Below are 21,256 nucleotides of genomic sequence, written 5' to 3' on the forward strand. Positions count from 1 at the left end.
GAAGGCATTAATGTGTTCTAAGAACAGTGCACTGCTTCAATTTCAGAGATTTAAAAACTTTTTTTTCTAAATAAAAGCAAGAAATCTGTTTTTTACAGGGTAGAATTCAGAAGTCATGTACAGCTCCAAGATACCCGTGAGAGGGAGCAAGGGGGTCTGTACCTCTTCACATGTGGCTGGTAGGGTGAGCAGGTATGTTACAAAGCTGCTGACACTGTCCTGTGAGCGGACAGAGCAGAAAAAGGGTCAGAATTCTAGTTTCTGTATCCAAAAATAGTTCTCATGACTGAATGAAGGGTATGAAGTGTTAAAGAATGACCATAGTGAACAGTACCCGAGTTCCCATGCAGATATAACTTCAAAACATAGTGTCTTCTGTAACACGGGTTGGGCAGGATGGACACCCCCAAATAAGCTGGGAAGGCTCTCCTAGTTAAGTCTTGCCCAACACTACTTGACTTCAGGGTCAGTTCAGATGAGTAATTAAATCTAACTGTTGAATTGAAGCACACTTATGTATACTTACACTTTCTTTGAAGCCTGGTCCTAAAGATTTTTGATACTGAAACAAAGACAAACTGTTATGCTATCAGTGACTCCTTCCAGGGAAGGACTGTCTGCTATGCTCTGCTTGATCTTGGTGTCCATGGTGTTCTCGGTCACTGCTGGTCAATGACTGCAACCCAATAGCCAGAGCTAAATCTTCAGCATCTTGTTGAAGTGACTCCACTGAAAAGCACAGGGCTAGTCACCGTGACAAGAATTGCTTTTACTTGTATTAGATCTGAGTGGAACCACGGCACTTGGATTTCAGAGGTGGCTGCTTGTGTGGCGAAATGTCTAATCCCTCTTTTTGTCAGCTCCTCATCTTTAAGGGAAACTTTTCTTTGCTGCCTGAGTTTCCTTGTGGTGGCTGTGAGGGGTGATCTAGGTACCTGCAGTGTCTACTGTGTTAGTCCCAGCTCTCAGTACCGACTGAGGAGTCACTATGCAAATGTATGGGTGTCTTCTTGAACTGCAGTATTGGAGACTTACGTGTCACTTGGCCTTGAGGTCAGTGGACCTCACTGTTCATCTTGGACAGATTCTTTTTTTAGTGACAAATATAAGGCAACCTAAAGGGACCTATTGCTAATCCTACAAAATTAATTTTCTAACAGAGTTGATCAATGAACGAGCAAATATAGCTGGGAAACAGCATAAGATATCCTCATGTGGTTTCTTTCTCCTGCTAACATGCCAAATATTTTCACTTATGATACTGTTCTTGAACTCTTGCATTTTATACCATTGTCTTAATCACTTCAGTGCCCTGTGTTCACACAGGTTTTTAAGGTGACTTTTAACACTAGTGGCAGAAAGAACAATCCATTGATGTTTGTCAGGGTAAATTTGATGTCTGTGGTATGTGTCAGCATCAACCAGAGTGTGTCATTCATTCCCTGCCCATCATGTTGATTATTTTTTTCCCTTGTGCATGACAAGCAGGGTTGTATTTGAGGTTTTTACCTTACACCTGAGTCCTCTTTTCTGAAAACAATGTCATTACTAATATTTAGCAATTCTGTTCATCTAAGCAGCTCATAAATTAACTTTTCTTCAAAGGTTTTGGAGTGTGGATCTAGAATAGTGAAACTGCTGCTTGGGCAGGCTTCCTTCCATATGTGCCTTTCTTAGAGTCCACTGTTAGATGCGCTGTGGAGCCTGGGACAGTAGGTCATAATGTGTTATATATTATTCTGTAGCTAATGCCAACTGTAATTTCAAGTGCTCCACAGTAATCTCTTCCTCTCATGCATTATTTCCTTGTGCAGCATTAGCAAGGCACATGCTGATCCACTGTTGCTTCATGGGTTTAGAAGATAATCTACAGGCCCACAATGATGTAAAACATTAAATATTGTTTTAAGTATTGGAGGCGCCATCCTGCCTGCACGGTACTTAGGGTGGGCAGCACGCCAGCGTGTTTGCTGGCATGTGGCTGAGAAATGGAGTATGCCCGCTCAGAGCGAACAAAGCAAAGCCCAGGACAATAAGGGAAGAACGATGACAGACAGAAAAGGGCTGGTTTATAGCTTGTACTATTTGACCATAATATCAGCTTTGGAGACTACACTGTCTGGAGGGCTAAGAGTTTCTTTCTGCACTCCTGCCTTACTGCCTGCACCTGCTGATCTAGGAGCAGGCAAGAATGAAAGGACACTTCAGAGATCTTCCAGGAGCTTGCCAGTTATTGCATAGTGGGTTTGCACTAGCTGCTTAATATGTGTTCTCTCGCTCTCAGTGTTCCCAGATAACACTGGGCTGTAGGCATTTCTCCTTGATTTGCTTTCCTCTTTCCCTTTGCAACAGCAAAAAGCCTGTATCTGTGTGCATGGGGAGAGCTGGGGAAGCTGTGTGCTGCATGTGACTGGTATGAGCTGTGAGCCTAAGCACAGGAGCTGGGAATAATGCTTTCACCCTCATCCTGGGGGATAAACGCTGTTTCAAGGCTCCTCTGTGTATGTGCAAGGAGCATAGATGAGGTGCTGTCTGCTGACCATTTTAGGAACAGCCTGTGGAGAACCTGTATGCAGACACCTCTGAGCTGTGCCTTTTATTTCTGCTCCAGGGGAATTAATTGTTTATACAGCCCTTGCTGTGGAGTGGCTCATCTTAACTCTGTGCTAGTTATTCTAGATGCTGTGCAGGGGGTCCTGATGGGCTGCTCTTCAGCCCCTGGCTTTCAGCAATGAGTCCATGCCTAGGCTCACCTTTCAGACAGGGCCAGCTAGGAGAGAGCATGTGTTTTATGTTCCTTCTGTTGGCTTGGACTATGGAGGTATGACCACAGGGAGTCATCCTGTTTCCCTATTGAAAAGTTGCAGTTGCATGATGTCGACCTAAAAGCGGCAGAACCTCTGATGGTGGCGAATGTGGTGTGTGCAACTGCTCACCCCTCTGAGGACAGCTTGCCCATCTGTGTGCATCTGCCAGGCATAAACTGTGCTTGGGTTTTATGCTGTGTCCACTGCCTAAGGACTGGTGACCTTGTCCTTACCTGGTGTGTTTCAGATGTTGGGAAACCATCAGTCACCTTTAACTTCCTCACCACTACATCAGCACCTGTCTTTGCTCTCAAATTCCTTGGGAGGTTTGCAAGGTGGTCCTGCATGTCTGAGCTCACAGCACAGTGACTGAAGTTTTGGAAGGGAAAAGCTTCAGCTGCTATTGGAAGCACCTACCTGTGAATTACTTAGTTTTAATACAGTTTGGTATATTACAATGTCTATATGGAAGAGATGGGAGAAAAGGGTTGCACATGAATACTGTTGGTACTAATAAGCACGGTATGGATGCAGCTGAAGGTATGGTTTATTTATATACTCACCCTTTAATGCGTGTGAATGTGCTAGTTCTGTGAGAACTTGCAAAGCCACGAGCTATATGAACTTGGATGCCACACACTTCTTGATGCATTACTTCTACTTTTGTCTGTAGATCCTTCTAACACCAAATGGCGCAGGAGCTTCAAAGACATACCACAACTTAAGTCTGTCCTTTGTGCTTTCACTTTCTTCAGCATCTTGCTGTGGCAAAGCCAGCTTGTCACTGGCTCTAGGTTCAGGCTTTTAAATATAAGCAAACTGTAACAGTTCATGTTACCTGGCCTAGCAGGGCTAGAAATTGGCACCTTGTCTCATTAGAAAAGCAGGCATGTCTCTTCTACTGGACTCAAACTCCTTATTAGCCTTGAAATATTTCTCACTGCTCACACCCTGCCAAGTTACACCTTATTTGGCCAAAATCATTAGTTCTTTTTTTCAGAAACTCCTATATCTCTGAAGGCATCTGAACTGATTACAAGTGAGGTACCTGACCTGATTTTCATGTAACCAGCACAGATTACTTGAAGTTGCTTTCTCTTCTAAGAGATGAAAGCAAGCCTTGCAGAGTATTGGTGTGCAGTCTTGGAACTTTTTTATAGGACGTAGATGAGACTCCTGAATTTTTCTCCTTAGACGCTTAAGTCTATTTTGCTTAGACTCTCTTTTGAGAGGTTGCTGTAACTAGTTGAGTTGGAAGACAAAACAAATAAAACCCAGAAACAGAACTTGGCTACCACCCCCTGAATGTAGTACTCTAATTTTTTTAACATAGCTGATTGGATAAGATAGCAGGTATGTGCTACGGTGCTACTCTCAATTTCTGGCTGTTCCTTCCCTTGCTGGCCAACAGCAGGCAATAGTCTCCTGTCATGTTCAGGTGTGTAGTGGGTCTCTAACCTGAGCGTCAGACTTCAATGTGATTAGCTCTGAGTGTATGCAATGGTCCTGACAAAATGGAGAGCAGAAGAAAGCTGTTACCGTAAGACTGTATATGTTGTCTGTAGAGTCACTCACCTTCTCTTGTTTAGCTGAGCTGAGTAATAAGATCCGTGCTAGGTTGTTTCTGAAGAAGATACTCCCCCATTTAACTGCTCCACATGTGTTGTTTCAACCTGAGCATACGTACTTTGCTTCTGGTCTATTGGAAAAATGTGATTATGTGTAAAACTGAAAATTATGTGGGAAAGGCATGAAGATGCACAGAACTATGACATTCTGTGGGTAAGAGGATCTTGTTAAATGGACTTAAGAAATTCTCATCAATATAATTTTTAATGTGGTTTAGTTCTTTTCCCCTCTAATGTCTTATTCATATGATAGTAAGACGTTTTGTTCCACCAACAAAATGGAGCGTTAACTTGGATTACTGGATTACTCACAGAAGAAGCATGGCTGTTATGTGCAAAGTTTCTGTGTTCTGCCAAGGTCAATTTGTGGGGGTTGAGATGAAACTGCTTCCTAAACTGTGTAAGTGATCCTGGGTACCCAGCCTGCTGGAATGTCTGGAGCTTTTACAGATTCCTTCTCCTTTAAGCCTGCTAGCAGGGTATCTGCTAACGCAGACGCCCTTCCTGCCCGCATCACTCTAGCGAGGCTGATTTTTAAGAAAGAAAAGTACTCCTTTGTTTTGGCTCTTAACTTTTGTTTTCTGACTCCTTGTTTGCCTCCAGAAGGAGTGTTTACAGCAGCCTTTTCTGTAGATAACTATGGCAGAAGGGACTTCAGGTACTAGAAAAAAAATCAATGTAAGAGATTAATGTTTTAATATGACAGCACACCCACAGTAGGAATTGGAGGGTGTTGGGTTATACTCAAGTCTACTTCTATAACACCTAGGAAAGGTGTTATCTGCTGTCAGCAGTTCAGTGGCACTCCTGCTGCTGACCTGGCCGGGCACTGCATGTGCTGTTGTGCAGCTACAGCCCGTGGTGTTTGCAGCCCAAACTGGTTCCTGGAAAGATCACTCCTGAGGGTGCCTTCCATAGCACCAAATATGTTGCCTCCTGTGTCAGGCTGACTTTGTACTCCCCCATGCAGTTCATAAACTGCTGCTGGTCTGGCTCTGCTTGCCAGGTGACCACAGCCTTAGATGCATCTTCCAATTTCTGATGGCTCAGAATAGAGCATGATCTGGGAAAGCTTGCTGGTAGACACACATGCCAAAATGAAGGTGCCAGGGTGGTTTCTCTCACTACTTGAAGTGATGCAGTTGCAAATCATATCTGTTTATGTGCATGTTTTATAGAAGAGTGTGGAGGACTGATAGGATTAAGCTGATTAGCAGCTTTATTTTTCTAGGTGCTGTTTTTCTCCACGTAATATAAACCCTAAAGTCATTTAATGCATCTCCTTGATGTTGGCTGGGAACTACCCTGATTTATTCAAGGCTTGCATGCAACTATGGAGAGCTTGATGCATATTTTTACAACAACACAAGGCCAATTCGTGCCTCAGCAGAAGCAAAGAGCTGTGCTGAGGGCACAGAGGTGGCCACACTGGTGTGGTGTGAGAGTTGACTAAAATAAGCATAGATGATGGACTTACTGGTCTTCACTTACTGGTCTTCATCTCCAAGCCTGTCTTAAATTGATGGTAGTCTTTAATTGAGCTGAACCCATTCTCTCCCTATGAGGCAGATGAAGTTGGAAATATGTGCTCAGGGTGGAGTAGGGGAATCCCATTTGATGAGTCAGGCTCAGATTATATTCCTAAATCTCCACTTATCTGCCTTCTGATTTTTGTAAATCATTCACTCTTTGCCTGTGCTATACAGGATATTCATTCAGGGCTTAAAATCTAAGGGACATCTGACCCTGCTGGGATTTCCAGGCTCTCACAATGTAGCTAGCGTACTTGGATCCTGGAAAGCTCTGAATTAGGTCAGGACCTGAAGATGAAGGTTCTGTCTAAGTATGAAAAATAATACTAAATTCAATCAGACCTAGAAAGAAACAGTGGTGAGCAGGAAGATGTCTTTCCTCAGCCAAGGTAGTTCCTCATTTCAGACCTGTAAAGAGGACATTGCCCAAACTCCATGAACTTGCTTTCAATTACAGCTGAGATCTCAAGTAGATCTCTGCTCTAGTCTGTTTACTATCTGAACAGAAACACAATGCACTACAGCGTCACCCTAATTTTGTCTGAATCAGCTGCCACTACTCTGGAGCAGAAGCAAGAAAAAAACCAAAAATTAATATCTGAATAAACAGCCCATTAATTTGATGACAACTGTTGTTCTCCATTTCAGGGTCCAGAAAGCAGCCTGGGCGCTGAGCTAATGAGAATACCAGAGCTGTGCAGACTTGGGGGAGGTGGAGGGTAGAGAAGAAAACAGAACAAACACTCTTTTTGTAGCTTGGAGCTAAGGGGATTCAGCCAAAGGTTAATTGCTTTCTACCCTAAAATGCTGTGAAGTGTTGCTGCGTGTTGTCATACAGCTGCTTCGTTCCAGCCAAGGGGTGTCTGTTTCAGTGGTGGGTGGCATGAGCCAATATCCTTTTCTTAACTGCACGGGGGTGTTGTGAGGTCTTCTGAGTTAAGACTTCCAAAAATCTGGTAGAGCTGGTGCTGTTTAGGATGTCACTGCACCATGGAAGCAGTGAGCAAAAATACCAAGTGAGCAGCCTTCCTGTCTCCTTGCCTCTCCATCACTGGCAAAAATGTGGAGAGGGAGTGAGTGGTAAATTCTTGAGGGATGAGCCCTGTAGCTGGGAAGAGCTGGGGACTCAAGGAAAGGGGTTGACTATCACTCTGTGGTCACCTGCTTGTGCAACAGGCACGTTGGCTGCCTTCCCTCCCAGTAGTCAACTAATTGCCCAGTTCTGGGTGCTTACCCAGAAATGGAGGTCCTGAACTCATGTGCAAACTATCTTCTTCCCCCTGCTACCAGCTTCCTTCTGTTGCAGGCTTGAGGCTCTACAGTGGATAGCTACTCATGGTCAGCCCCAAGGAAATGGTGACAACATCATTTTGAGCAAAATGATTTGGGGCAATAACAGGCTGTGGGTGAGACCTTGGAGTAACCCAACAATCCAGGCAAAGGGAAATGGAGACTTTGTGCTTATTTCACCTGCCTTGCCACTATTTCTCTTGGCTAATAATCTCCTAAAAACATTCAAAGGAGGTCTGTATGTAAGACTTGACTGTGTGGTCACCTTTGTAGGTGAGCAGAGTCCTCCTGCGGAGTAGACTCTAATAGTAAACTTCATCTTAATGTCACCTTTGCCTCTTAGCCAATATTTCTTGTGTGAACTTTGATTTTAATGCTCAAATCTATTATTTTTAAGACTTTTATGCACAGTTCTGTCATGCAGCTTCCACACTGTACAGGAGTTACAGCAGTAAAATAACTTTCTACTAGATTTGGGCTATTGTGACAGCTTGGAAGCCTGTTGGTTGGTGGGAAGCCAAAATTCTCAAAAAACAAGGAAGTTGGAAAGGGGGAAAAACTGCCCTGTGCTGTTGTGCAGTCCTGTTGCACTGACCAGGTTTCTTTGTCTGGAGATCATACTGGTGGAAGAGGATTAGAATAGAATATTTCAGTTGGAAGGGAGCGACAGCAATCACCTATTCCAACTCCAATTGATACTTGTGTGATTAGACAGAAGTAAATACTGGTCTCTGACCTGTCTGTAGAGTGAGTAAACTTCTGACTTCAGTGTCTGTAGGTGAAGTCCCAAAATTGCACATAATCCTAATATAACTTCTGTGACTTGCTTGTCCCTGACTGGTCATTCTGCCCACTTCCTTGTAAATATTGTTTCCTTTTACTTGTGCTTTCAACATCTATTTTAGTTCATGACCCTATATCTTAAGTTTCTCATATATAGGGTTTAAATTCAGCACCTGTTTTTCCTAGCTAGTTTTAAGACCCTCTCTGATTGGATTCTGATGATTAAGCAGTGGCTGGTCCGGGTACAGGATGGGAAAAGCTTACGAGTTTGGTCCATGTGGAAATCTGCCTGTGAATGAAGGCAAATATATCAGAGGAATAATTATTTGATTAATAAAACAAATGTTTATGGCTCAGAACTATATGCCTGAGCTTTAATTAAGCTACAAAGCTGCATGAGTGGAGAGGATGCATTGTAGCAGCCCTTGTGTGAGAGGACTCTAACTTCCACTGCCTTTGCCAATGAGGTGTGAGCACAATGCTTGTGTTTCCTGGGGCGGTTGCAAAGAGCAGCAATAGAAATGCTCTTCCAAGAGACACTCTTGGTCTGCTGCAGTAGCAGCTGGTCCCTGGCACCGTGTGCAGCAGTGGGTTTTTCCTTGAACGTGTGTGTGTGGAAAGTACTTTTTAAAAAAGTCTCTGAAATCTTTATTTTCTCTCCTGGCTGCTGTGTAGTCAGGATAGCATTACTGAAAACCGGTCTGCATGAAGTTCAAAGAAGGCATTCTATTCACTTATGTTTCTGATAACGTCATGGACTACCATATCTGCTTGTCTAGATACAATACAGAATTAAAGGCTATAAGTATGTCTTAGTAAGGACTCAGAGTGTATGGCTATAGGAACTGGTAACAGATGTGGCTTTGAAGAATCAGCTTTCTGCCATGAAAAACCTGTCTCTGGTGCCTCTTGGTTGAAAGTCTGCCTTAACAAAGGAGTACCATGGTGAAATTCTCCTTAAACTCGGTCTTGGTCACTGTAAAACATGACTCTCCTCTTGATCTTGATAATGTTTTATGGTTGAAACTGGGCGCTAATATAAAAATCACCTAGCCTATTTCTGTACTACCGAGTTGTGCGTGAGCAAGTGTGTGCTCATCTAATGTTGGAGCCTGACTATTTTCAGTGCCCAGCTCAGGTAAGGTGGAGTTATTTCCTCTGTGATTCTTATGTTGAATGACAGGATGGTCTGAGAAAGCCCTGGAGGTTTTATTACTGTCTCTTCCTATTTCAGTCATGTGTGCGTGGCTCACCCTGCACCGCTGTGCATGCAATCTGGTTCCACCCAACTGCAGAAAGGCAAAGTGTAGGATCACAGTACTGTTCCAGATAATCAAGCTTTTTCCAGACTTAATCCCCTAAGGATTAATCCCAGTCAGGAGGAGATGCAGGCAACAGGGGAACTAGGGATAGGTGTGCTTTAGGCTCTCATTTGCCCTCTATGTAGATCCCTCCACCTCTTTTTCTGATAATGAAAGAATAGGCCCCCGTTGTTCGGCTTCTAGAGAACAGACATAAGTTGCATGGTGCTTAGACAGCTAATGATCAAATTCAGAGCACGAACAACCCGTAGTGTTTGGTAGGCTGGACAAACTGCTGCTGAGGAACTTGCTGCTTACCTGACAGCAGTATGCCTCGAAGCCAATGGTGTGCCTGTCTCCTCACAATGCAGAGCTGCTGTTCTTATTACCTCGTGTATGTAATCCCATTAAGCACTCCTAAGAGCTGCCTTGGTGGGGGTTGGCCCTTTCTGGTTGATGGGGGTGGGAAAGGCTGGGGCAAGCAGGCACTGGGTTGAGGTGGGAGTGCTCTTCAGCCTCAGGGTGCCTGTGGAGGACCTGGCCTGCGGTTACTGCAAGGGCCAGGCTCTTCCAAGCTTTCTGTCCTTTGGTCAGCGCTTGCACCCCTCTCTGTCTCTGTCTTGAAGTGATGAAGTGAACAGACCTTTGCAGTCTTACTGTATATAAAATGGTTAAAGCATCTTTTCAACAGTTGTGATAAGTATTCTGCTTTTGAAGTCTCTTATTGCAAGGAGGATGATGTACTCTCTGCTTTTATTGGAGCTGGGTATTGCAAATAGGACGCGTCTCTCTTTCTGTATGTCAGTAAAATAGAGAACTATAAGTTTTTCCAGAAGAAACTTGTCTGAGTCAGCAGGATTGCCTAAACTTTTAGAGAAAGCTACAGCCCGCACTACCAATGGTAGAGTTGCGTGGTATCACTCCTGTTTTGTTTTTCCTGCTTGCCTTCTGGCCTAACTGAAGGTGCTGAAGCTGACTTGTTAGTTTGCAACATGAATGGTCACTGAACCCTGTAGCACTGGGGCGAAGAGGGTTTGTAATATTACTTGTGTGGCTCTATTAGCAATGCTCTGTATGAGTAAGTTGGTCGAATAGTGTTCTGAGCCGTCTGCCTGCATCTGCAGTTGCTCAGCAGCCTGAAAGTGCACTTTGAAGTCAGCTCTACTGGAGCTGACCCTAGTAAGTTCTTGGGTTTTAGTCCCAGAACTGTTGTGCAAACTTAACATCAAGTGCTATCGTGGAGTCCTGGATCTTGTCAATGAAGCATGCTGGAAGCCTGAAAGATTTTGCAGGGCCTGAGATCTCCAAAGCAGCTTTAGACTTTTGCGATTATCTTATGGGAAATGAATCTTTCCTTGTGTTCTTTTTTTTCCATGTGCTAATGGTGTTAAACTCATTTTCTGCAAACCTGCTTTCAACTGTCTGGCTAATTTATACTGGAAGTAATTGGACACACCTAATGAGAAGCATAGTGGAATTCTGCTATGAACTGCAATGTTCTCCAAGTCACTGGTCTCTTCCACCTGCTAATTGTTTTAACAGCAGTTAAGTAACCCGACTTCCCCCCTGCCAGTGATAAAAGCTTAAAATGAGTCTTTTGAAACTGTAACTCTTCTCTAAAGCTTCCTTAACAAAATATCATTTAGTACGCTATTAATGTGCTTATCTACTCATTCTGTAATGGGATCCTGGTCCGTATCCAGAACTGTAGTGTTTCTGGGCCATAGCAGTACTTATTCTGGTTGCAGCTCTTCCTATCATGCCCTTGGCATGGCAGGTGCCACGTGTACGGTGTGTTGAGTTTCCCCTCCTCTTCCATAGGGTTCACTGAGTACAGCTTTTCTTGTACTTTGAGAAGGGATCTCAATCATGCAGACTTTGGCCTTTTGCAAGATCATGGTGATGGGTAAAAGCCCAGGGGCAGCTTTTGAGCACAGAAGGCATGACAGAGCCATTAGTGAGCATGCTGCTGCCATCTACTAGCTAGTGTAGGGAGTTCCCGTGCTGCGTGGTAGGTGCAGTGAGCTTTGCCCTAGCTCTGTGGGGATGTGTCTCTGCCTGAGCCTGTTCTCTGCACTTGGGTCCTGTTCTGCTGACAGAAGAAAGTCTATGTCCTGATTACTTCATGAAGGCTCCATGAGCTTAAAGCATCTGAGTAGTCAGCCCAGAGCTATCTGGCTTCCTTCTCCAAGACTGTGGTGTCTCTTAATGTCCATTGGGTCTTTCAAGCACATGGAAGAATCTGAAGCACGAGGCAATTGCAGCTGGGTCTAATATGGGCTTGCCAGACCGTGAGGCCAAGTTGCTCCACCATCCGCAAGCATAACTGCAATGAGTCTGTCTAGGGAAGAGCTGAGCAGCAGACATGCAAATGCTTGGCAGCCTGTGTTAGGCTGCAAACCCCTGCTCTTTCCAAAACCAAAGCTGTAGGGCAGACCTAACTCTGAGGGACTGCTTACGGCACCAACCCTTCACAGACTTAAGTGGCATTGGTTGTGCTCAGCAGTCTGTGCAGGCTGCATCTTTGACCTCCCATGGCTGTCCTCTCTCTGCCAGCCACAGAGTGGAGATAATGCTTCCAAAGAAAAGCTTGATTTCTTCCTTCAGAGGTGTGAAGTCAGGCCTTGATATTCCTTCTCCATGTGGTTGGTGTATCCCTGAATGATGCAGGTGTTCCTGGCCCCCCAGTTCTTAAGGTAGCTGAAGCAGGGCTGAGAGCTTGGCTAAAGGGGCTTCTTGTCTCCACGAACAAACTCTTGAAGGGAACAGATGCCTTGTCTCACCTCTTAATAGACAAACCAACTTTGCCTGTAGGTACATGTGGAAACAAAAGCTGATGTGGGTCTAAGGTTTTTAAACAGTGACTGTCTAGCATAACTTTTATGGGGCAGGCTTCTTTATGTTAAAGGTTCCTGTCCCAGAAGGCTTTTATGCCATCAAGGGGGCTGGAAGGTATTTGGGCTGCTACAGTAGAGCCTGATCTCAGCAAGAGCTTCTGTTCCACGTTTGGTCCTGCAAGGCTCTTAGCCTGTCTGTGTGAGAATAGCTGTAATGCTATGAGTTATTTCTTGTGGAAACTTTAGCTATTGTGCTTAGTGGGTTTACGGGAGCTTTTTGAGTCTGCTTTTAATGTATTTGTGTTGGTGGGGATTCCGAGTGGAATTACATGCCCAGGCTTTCAGATAACTGCTGTAAATACACGGATCCGCTCTAGTCTCTTACTTCACAGTAGCAGCTGCTGCAGTGTTACAGAAACTTCATAGCTTTGACTGCATCCTATTAGTTCAGCACACTATTAATATTCCAGCAGCTTTTTGTATTAGTTTCCACACTTAATACGGGTTCTCCTTCCTTCTTCCCTGCCCCTCCCTCTTCAGTCTCGGTGATTAAACTAAATTCATCTTGGGGCTGTTTCATTTAAGATGCCATTGCTGCCCACACCAAAGAGGGGAACCAGGCTGGAAGCAAAACAACTGTGCTAACAGTCACCAGGTATATTTAGTGGCAGTGTCATCTGACATGCATTTATTGCTCAGAACTAGCATCTTTCTGCTTCCATATGGAGCATTTGTAGTGCTGGCAAAATCTTTCCAGAGAAACAGCTGCTGATTGACTCTTCTTGTCTATTTAGGGAAGGATCTGTCCTTAAATACTTAATTATTCTGCTTTCTAAAAATGGCATCAAGCACTTGACACTATCAGGATGGACCTGAAACTTTACTGAAATGTATTGGCTGCATTGCACCAAGACCTGGTGAATCCCCAGAGAAATGCCTGCACAAGTACCAGCAAGAAAACTACTGGGTGTAGGTACATCTTGGGCAGGTCACTGCATGGGACTCTAAAATGCCAATTGCAATCTTCCTCTGGAAGCTCTTATAACAAAATATCACATTATTATGGTTAAGTGGCTCTGGTGAAAAGGCTACCAGACTGAAGTGCATCTCAGCTACTCTTTGTACTTCATGTAAAGAAATTCCATCCCAGATGGCAGCAATGCCTCTCTAAGGTGCTATATCTCAATAAGGTGGAGAATACGGATTGTCTTCTGAGTAGACATTGGGAGCCAACTTGTCTGCCAATCTGCTAATAACCAGAAACAGGGCAGGAAGGAAGTCTTCATCAAGCATTTGGCGTGACTTCCCCAGCCCCTGAGTGAGTAAACCGTCTGGCTGACAGCGAGCTCTGAGTGAGGCACAAGTCCTAGGCTGGGCAACTCACCAAGGAGAATAAAACTATTTTACCCCTTTGGTTGAGGGTGAGTGCTTGCTGCTTGTCCCCAGAGCTCACACGATCAGGAAAACATGGCATCCAGACAGTGAACAGAGTACCAAGGGATGGGTTTTGCCCTAGAGCCCAGGGTCTTTGCTCACCTCTGAGCTCTTGCTGTGATGCCTCCCGACTGTGAACCATGAGTAAATTCACGTTATATCATCTTGAAGCAGAACCTGGCTTAGGGGTAGTCCGAGGGTCTAGGACTCTGAAATACCTCCCTGCCCAAAGCAGTTAGAATTTGTTGATCTGCATGGCATGCTGCCAGCTTTCAAGGGGAACTGGGGAGGCCTGGCTACTGGTCAGCAGGCTGGGCAATAGGAAGTTATTAATAGCTGCTCTTCTGTGGAAAGAGTTAGTTTGGCTTAGATGTGAGGCAAAGCTGCTAGCTAGTACAGCAAGCAAATGCTAGATTGCTTGTTTATTAACATTTGAGTGAGCAAGTTATGCCCGTTGGAGAGCTTTGAGCCTCATGGCCTGACATCTCCTGATATTGGCCTTTGAATCTGAGCTGTGTGGTCAGGCCGTACAGATGCAGGTCTGAAGAAAAGAGGCTGCCAGCTTTTGGTCAGCCTCAGGGTACAGTGGGTGTTTTTTCTGTTCCTTGGTAAACTTGGGTTCCCTCAAGTTCCCTTATGCTCCAGTTCTCACCTGTAGGTCAGCACTCTGTCTCTGAAGCAGCTTGATTTAAAGACAGAGAAGTAAGGAAGATGCTTTTCCACACACTAAAACTTTACTAAAGAAAGATTATCTAAAAAACTAAACCCAAACATGACCAGCATGGAATGAGGAACTCTTTATGGAGGATTTGGCTGGATCAAAGGTTACAGTAAAGCACACAAGTTTAATAGATTAACTTTTCTAGGAGTCATGCATATCAGTGCAGTATGAACATGCTCTATCTTCTATGAATTTCCTTAATTCACTGAAAGAATGTTAAACACCCTTCAAGGTCTGGAAAAGCCACTCCCTCAGCTGAAATGGGAGTCCAGTTTTCTAATTGCTCTGGGCATTGTTTGTGTACAGCCTCACTTGGAGTATGATGAGGAAAATGCCACAAAGTCTGTCCAGATAAAATTCCACCTCTTAAAAGTGTGCAGTCATGACAGTCTCTTTCCCAGCTTTGGAGACAGCTGAAGTCAAGAGAAGGTTTGTAGTGTGCAATAGCTGTAGCACAGCCTGCTCCTCTGGGATGGGACCAGCTCCCACTGGGAGAAAAGGAGGTGGTGTAGCATTTCACAGAAGGTCCTTGGTTGAGTGTCTTGGTCATAAACTATACTAACAGGTCCTCTCCTTTAAATGGCTTTTGGGAAAACTATGATTGGAGTTGCTTTATGATTTCATTGTAGGTAGCTGTTGACTTTGTTCTTGTGCCTTTGACTGGAGTTTGCCACTGGTTTGGTGGTTTTTTTGTAAGGTGAAGGCTGGGAAAATAGGGTAGTATTGTCTTCTGTCTGAGGCTTGTATTTCCCTTTATATCCCTCAGGAACACCTACCACTTGTGAGAAACTAATGCAAGAGTCTAGCTTAATACAGAGAGGTCTCCAGGCCAAGCCCTGTTTTAGTGGGACTCATGTTATACATCCCCTGTAACAACTGGTGCTTCTTAAGGGAGCTGCTCTCGCCCAGAATAACTCTGTGGATCAAGTTTTGTCCTTTTCCTCATCTTAAAGTTCAAGCTTCTGATTGTCCTGCTTGGATCTTTCCAAGGGGGCAATGAACAAACAGGATGAATGAATGGAATGATGATGGAATATGCATTTCTTATTATTAAATATGGTTCTTATGAAAGCAGTCCTTGTCCTGAGTCTTGCAGATAAACTATTTCCTTGGTGCTTGTTGCTGATCTGTGTTCTTGTTGGTTTGATTTCCGCACTGGAAAACAGGTGTAGAGATGCTATAAGTAGCAAGAAGCCCAATGCATACAGTGAGTTCCTTGCAGACTCTGAATTACAGTTTTCCTTCCTGTGCCACAACCTCGGGTCCCTGACCTGCAACTGCAGCATATTTTCTGTGACTAACAGCTGTAATTCCCTAATTATCATGCTCTGTTCTCCTGCTGTGCTGTAGATTTTGTTACCAAGGAAGCAAACCAAGTTTCCTCATTCCTCCCCTTGCTCTGTATACTTCCAACTGTTTTAAATCCACCATTTGATGCAGCCCATAAAGACAAATGACTGTCTCTTGTTTCAAATAGTCAAAGTCTCCAGAACATATTGCGTATCTACATGCTGGGGAGGAACAGGGCAAAATAAGTCTTTCTGGCTTTTTCTTTTAGTGAAGGCAGCTGGTCCAAAGCTATGCCTAGGCTAGAAAAAGTACCTTTTTTAGCTGTAACCATCCTGTGCAGAGCACTGGACTGAACGTGGTCTCAGACAGTGAGCCCAAGTAAGTGGTACTTCTGTGAGGTGACTGACAAACTCCTGGAAAGACCTGGAAAATGAAGGTGCATGTTAAACTCTGATGGCAGGCTGTATGTGTGTGGTGTAACTGGGATACAAGCCTCCTTGTTTGAAGATGACTGATATGGTAATGGGGCCAATGGGTCACTTTCTTTTTGCCCTCTCCACTTTTGAGGTTGGGGACAAATGATTGCATGCCAGATAGAAATGAGAGTAAACCTGTGCCAGTCTAGATGATTAGAGCAGTACAGCCAGACTGTATTGTGACAGATAAGCAATTGATTGAAGTATCACAGAAACATGTCAAGCAGCAGGAAAATCTTCTAGTTTCTACAAAAAGGGCAACTAAATGTTAACATACTAAGTACACAAAAGTATACTTGTCTACTGCATACACCTTAGGCTTTATTGGATGATGCCCGTCATTCTCCTGAAGGATGCTTGCAGATTAGCCTAATGCTCTAAGCAGTTGTCAGTTTGGACTTGATTAGTCTAATGCGGCTGGGTGCAAGACACTTGTGTAAAGCCCCTGTTGCCCTTGGTGGGAGTCAGGAATGCTTTCCACGGGCTCAGCCTCCAGTAATTAGTGTTTCACGTCTCGCTCCAGAAACGTCATCCAAGTTGCAACATGAATAATGTCTCCTAGGTCACAGGATAAAGATTACTGACTCCAGGGGGATTTGCTCCTTGACTCTTCTGGCCATTAAGCGAAGATGGAGGAGGCTGCTCCTTCCCCTGGATCACTGGAGTTAAACCCACAACTAGATTTAGAAAGCAAGGCACCTGGGGCGGGGGTCAGGGGGGAGCAATAAAGGAAATTATCTGTTTGCCCTCAATTGGAGGAGAAGGAAAGATGAAATACAACTGCCAAAGAAAAGGAGTACGTTTAGACAATACAACAGATCGCCCTAGAAGTAAGACTGCCCATCATGACTCTACCTACAGGCTTCACAAGGGGCTCAATAGAGTGCATTATATAGCTCGCGAGCATGGGTCAGGTATAGATGCACACATATCTACATCAGGTCCCATAGATTTATCTGCACTACAGAATAATGGTGGGAAGAGCTAGATGACCTCTGAAGATGCTTGTGTTCAGTTTCTGCAACTCTGGTCTCTTGCATAAGTGTTAAAGGTTATATATTGTACACCTTAGCTTGTACTTGCCAGAATGTATTAGTGTGACATGGAAACTTGCTTTTAAGATGCACTAAACTCAAGGTTAGAGGCCATAGTCCCACTTTGTACTTCATAGAAACTCAAGTTATGGTGGTGGTAGCTCAGCAGATGTTCTGATTTCATGGCACCATGACATGGTGTTATGCTATAATATGCTGTGTTAGATTGTAACTGTAACAATGCCTAACCTGTGCTAGCATGCAAAGTCTGAATAAAATGTAAAGTTTTTTGGTGAAAAGTTTAGACAACCACTGGGTTTACAAACTCCTTTAGATTAATTCATTTTTACTTTGATCACTGTAAATATTTGAATAAGAATTCAGCTTGCATGAGCTCTGTGCAACAGAGGAATGTAATGAACTTGGAAGAAAAATTCTTGGTCTCAATGCCTATGGTATAATCTGTTTACCACTATGCCTTGGAAGAGGAGATGTTGAATAAGGGTGCTAAAAGCTCATGACAGATGCAGTGGTTGTACTAATATCTTACCTGTACATCTTTAAGACAGAACTTACCCTTTGGTGGGGTTGTAACCCGTTTAGGTTTCTCTGGCTGTTTGCTGAGTGTACCCCTCCACACCTGGGAGGCTTTCTGGGATGGCTGGCAGGTTGCAGTGGGTTTGCCTGAGTTTTAGGATGGGAAAGTCACCAGTGCATGTTGTGTTACCTCTGTTTTCGTTGTGTGACCCTTCACCACCTTCACCAGCAAGGTGTGCAGGTCCCCCTTACCCTGACCAGAAATATCCTTCTCTTTCAGTGGTGTCAAAAGCCCTTCTTAAACAGGAGTTGAAGGCTTAATTTAAAATCTTTTTTTTTTTTTCAGGTATAACAAAGGATCCAGTGTCTTTTCCCTTCAACATGACCTAGGAGAAACTAACCTTGTACCACTCCACAGCTAATACTAATTAAATTGGTAACAGTGCCTCAGAGGGGTATGGTTGGAGGTTGTCTCATGAACTGGAGATCTGTGCTCCTTATGTGACAATTCTGAGTTGCTCAGTGTGTCTGAGTTGCTCAGTGTTCCATAAAATCTGCAGGTGAAGTTCTTGTCTTCCCCTGCACTGAGCTCTCATGGACATGTACTGCTGGTGGCCTCAAGCTGCAAGTGAGCAGTCTCTGGTGGATGGCTGTTGGTGATCAGACTGTCTCTCAGATGCTGAAGGACTCCAGACAGTAGCAGGGTGCACTCAACTGTCTCTGACTCAATGAATAAATAATTTTAAAAAGCCTAAACCAAGGGGGCATTCACCTGTATAGGACAACAAGTGAGTAACCTGATGAATGATCCTAATAACTAATGTGGTAGCTCATTTGAAAACTACTTGTCTTAACAGAAGCTTTATGGCCCAGAATGGGCGTGATGGACTTGACTGGTATCTTATGGTAGTGCTCCCTGATGTTGTGTAAGCATTAACCGGCAAGTGCTATGGCTGGCACATGGGAACCTTCTCTTCGAACTTTAAGTATTGTAACTGAAACTGATTCTAGGTAAGAAAAATGTAATGGCTTCATAAATCTCTTCTAATATTGGTCTCAAACAGGGATGATGGAAGCAGAAACTGGCAGAGCGCAGAGAGAGGGGAAGCATCCAGATCCTGCTCTTAAACTCAGAGGTGATGGAGTCCTGCAGCTCCGACTGGGAGGCAGCTCATGGGAGTCCCTGCTCTGTACAGTGCTTGTTTACAAAGACAGAGTGAGTCCCGGTCTGCTCTGCCCCAGCAGGGCAGGGCTTAGGCCTGCACTGTAATGCAGAACATGCAACAGCTTCCAGTGCTTAACAGCTCTGGGTTTTTAAAGTGCAAGCTTCCCTTCCACCATGGCCATCTTGGTGCCTTACTCCATCCAGGCTCAATAGAAACATGGCTCTTGCTCCAGGCTTAGTTTGTTAACACCACCAGGAGATGTTGAGATGGGAGAAAGCTGGGCGTACAGAGCATCTGCTTGCTACGCACACGTGTGCCCACAGGGAGGAGGAAGCTGTTACGTGACCAGACTGAAGCAAAGCTATGCTGAGCAGCCAGGAGCGCTGGCCTGCAGCATTCTCGCTAAGGCACACGCACAGCTGAAACACTCGGGCTGTGGCAGTGCGGAGTTGGGTTACACAGAGAAGGGAGCTGACCCTCTCCTGTCTGAGCATCTGCTGTGCCACAGCACAAGCAAGGGCCGAGTTGCTTGGGGGCTGTCCCTAACTTGCGTCTGCGGAGGCATTGTTTGCTGAGGATGGTGCAGTGTGCATCTGGTTCTTGCGAAAGGGGAGAGAGGGGGTGTTGTGATGCACGCTTGCTTAGGTGAAACGTCTGAGTTGGGAAGGAGTATGCATACCTGGAAAATAAAATAAAGTGCTGATCAGAGAGTTGCAGCTGAAGTCAGACAAACTGAAGCTCAAACTGCAGTGGGATGGTTGTTCAGGTATAAGAGCTTATGGCTTTTGTTGGGTTTGGTTATTTTTTTTTTCAAGGAAGCAAATACTTTATGGTCATTGAAATAAACCACTGTTATTAAATAGTTAGGGGGAAAGGGGTGTCAGTCTTCAGCTTCTCTAGCCTCTAAGTGCTGTGGTAGCCAGCTGTATTTCTAGCACTGCGTGGCTTGCATACTGGTGTGCCAGCTACAGCATTGCCTCAGCCAGTGCCTGAAAGCAAGCTGGTGTTGGTGAAAGTCATTATCTAATTGTGTAGTTCAAGGTGATGGGCAGAGGAAACGACCCATCTGAATGGAGCTGTATAGATGCTGCTTCTCCTCAGCTCTATTACTGAGGTTGAGGGGGGCAGAAATGTGCTTTGCGTTTGCTTCTTCTCAATCCCATCAATGTAAGAAAACAAGCAGCTGGGGAACCTGAACTGTAAAACCACCTGAACGGTGGGGTTTGACAGGTAAGTGGTGGGGTGGGCTGCTATCAGGGGACAGACTGAGAGTGTCTGTACAATGTGTGAGTATGTCATTAAAGTGAAGTAGCTGATGTGAGTAAAGTGTCCAATAATACAATAAAAATAAACATACCTTAAAACAAACAAAAAAAAAAACAAAAAAAAAAAAACCAAAACAAACCCCAAACCTACTGTGGTTATAGTGTAAGACTTTTTATTGAGCTTGAGCTGTCAAACAGCATCTTCCCTTCCATGGTAAATATCCATGGAAGGGGATATGAAGTGGGTGGCTGTGGGGAACAGCATACTGGGTGAGTGTGCAATGGGCATGTGTTGTGTCATGTGTTGCTGTGTGTTCAGGGGAGTGGTACTGTGTGGTGTTGGTTTGTCATGACTAGTTGTGCACATTGACACATGCATGTGGAGTAGCCTGTGTGGAGCATCATGCATGTGCAGTGCCATGTGTGATAGGCAACATGCATTTTGTAGTGTCATATCTGCAAGCATGCATGGTGTTGTATGCGTCATCATGTGTGGTGTGGGTGTGTAGTATGTGTGGTATGTCATAGGTGGGATGCAATCCATGTGCAGCGTCATGTGTGCAGACTGCTGTGGTGCATCACACTTAGCTTCACAGGCGTGGTGGTTTATGGGTGTGGTGGCATGTCACAGGTATGTGGTGTTGCACAGGTGTAGCAGCGGTGTGATGTGTCTTGGATAGCACATATGGTGTTTCATGTGTGCAATGCCTGAGTGTCTTGTGCTGCAAGGGGGCAATGCAAGTGTTGTCATGTGCGTGGCACGTGAGTGCTGTGTACTCACAAGCCTGGTGTGGTGCAAATGGCACATGAGCATAGTGTGGTGCACACCAGTGTGCACACAGGTGGTGTGGGACACACAGTCCACTACCTCACTTTTGTGAGTTACCCCTGTATTGCATGTGTAGTACACAGGTCCTGTTGCTGTGGTGTGGCACCAGTGTGGTTTGTATACCTTTTCTGGTTTTTTTTTTTCTGTGCAGTGTCTAAGTGCTGTGTGTTTTAGATGTGCAGGGGGCTGTGTTTTGTGTCTCCAGTGTGGTGTGCACATGGGGCATGCACAAGTGGTTGGTGTGTCACAGCTGCAGTGGGGAGTGGTTTATGTGCCACATGAAGAAGAGTCCCCGAGTGCCACTGAGGTTCCCCCTCCACCCCCCC

At 44.7% G+C, this 21,256-nt stretch overlaps 1 long non-coding RNA gene across 2 annotated transcripts in view; it reads left to right on the forward strand.

The window, feature by feature from the left end:
* Positions 1–20,409, forward strand: part of LOC147600591 (uncharacterized) — a 58,428-nt gene extending 38,019 nt beyond the window's left edge. For both annotated transcript variants that reach the window (XR_015258752.1, XR_015258751.1), the window contains exon 6: positions 18,017–20,409. This is a non-coding gene — a long non-coding RNA (uncharacterized LOC147600591). The remainder of the gene's footprint in view (positions 1–18,016) is intronic.
* The last annotated feature ends 847 nt before the right edge of the window (positions 20,410–21,256 follow it).

This window comes from Chlamydotis macqueenii, chromosome 5, assembly GCF_036417535.1.
Source record: "Chlamydotis macqueenii isolate bChlMac1 chromosome 5, bChlMac1.mat, whole genome shotgun sequence".
Classification (NCBI taxonomy): domain Eukaryota; kingdom Metazoa; phylum Chordata; class Aves; order Otidiformes; family Otididae; genus Chlamydotis; species Chlamydotis macqueenii.